Source organism: Capsella rubella, unplaced genomic scaffold, assembly GCF_000375325.1.
Source record: "Capsella rubella cultivar Monte Gargano unplaced genomic scaffold, Caprub1_0 scaffold_7, whole genome shotgun sequence".
Taxonomy (NCBI): Eukaryota; Viridiplantae; Streptophyta; class Magnoliopsida; order Brassicales; family Brassicaceae; genus Capsella; species Capsella rubella.
The window spans coordinates 238901-240153 of NW_006238917.1; the positions used below are offsets into that span (position 1 = coordinate 238901).

Consider the following 1253-nt stretch of genomic DNA (forward strand, 5'->3'; position numbering starts at 1 on the left):
GTAATGTTAAGAAGGGAAAGACTATGCTGTGTCTATAAAAAAAATAGTATTGTTCAGAATCTGCAAAACCAATCCGGTTAACACATACATTCAGTCAACAAATAAGTTAAATAGATAAACCACAAACCTTGCTCAAAAAAAAAAAAAAAGAATTGCTCAAAAAAAGATTAACCACAAACCAATACAATAAATGAAACAACTCTACCAAAAAAAAAAAATGAAGTAAATAAACAAAAGTAATCGGCTATGTTTTTTTTTGGACCTCTCGTCTCTTTGCTGCTAGCTAAAGAACACCGCAGAATCTCATGACCATTTTTTTGGGGGGTTGTTTGGATCTCGGTATTTTCCATCTATATTTCCATACTTACTTTAAGAATCAACACAACGATTCAACTTATAGTAATCGTTGTTTGCTTTCATCCAATGCAATCCTATGGAGGTACAATGGAGATCTAATTTGGGCAATTGAAGGCATAGATGTCAGAAATTGAACCCAGATTTGGACGGTTGAGCGAAACGTGATTGATAGTTACCATGTATACTCTGAATTTTGCATTGTTTAGGTTAGTTACTGTTTGATTTACTTTTATCTTCTTGGTTAATTGCCTTGTGTATCATGTGTTAAGTTGAACCATGAGTAAAATTATAACATTTCAATAGCCGATTAAGAATATTTTGTTTATGAACTTTTGTGGGTAATTTTAATTGTGTTCTTACGAAACTCCAAAAACATTTGTGTAACTTTGTAATTCAGCAAAATTGGGCATGGTTGGTAAATGATTTTTGTTTTTTTAAATAGTTTGTTGATTCTAACATTACGATGTATTTGTTTTTGTAAGAAGTTTGTCCTCAGTATGTTTGAACTTTTTGTAATTAAATCAACGAAACCTTAAAAACCCCTTATATGTTGAACTGTCCTTAATTGTTAATGTAGAATCGGGAAAACTGTTGTTGTTTATAAATTGTAGATTCCATACATTGATACATAAGGTGTTCTTCAAAGTATTCTGATTATTTGCAGGTTTTATCAAATGGAATCGATTGGCAAGTCCTGTAACTCTTACCATGGCTTCGTGCTGGGGATAGCCGTACTGGTTAGTTCATAGTCTTCTTATTCAATTTTGTATGCCATGGTCTCATACTTTTACACAACTCTTTTAGAATAAGATTAGTTAAAAATTAAGAAATGAATATTTGTTAGGATAATCTGCAAAAATGCTGTAAAAAAATACTAAAAGAGTTACTATGAATAG

General features: G+C 31.1%; 1 long non-coding RNA gene across 1 annotated transcript in view; it reads left to right on the forward strand.

Annotated features, from left to right (window-relative positions):
- The first annotated feature begins 255 nt into the window (after positions 1-255).
- LOC111829669 overlaps positions 256-1253 on the forward strand; it is a 2336-nt gene continuing 1338 nt past the window's right edge. Inside the window, exons 1-2 of the long non-coding RNA XR_002833039.1 lie at positions 256-563; positions 1022-1094. This is a non-coding gene — a long non-coding RNA (uncharacterized LOC111829669). The remainder of the gene's footprint in view (positions 564-1021; positions 1095-1253) is intronic.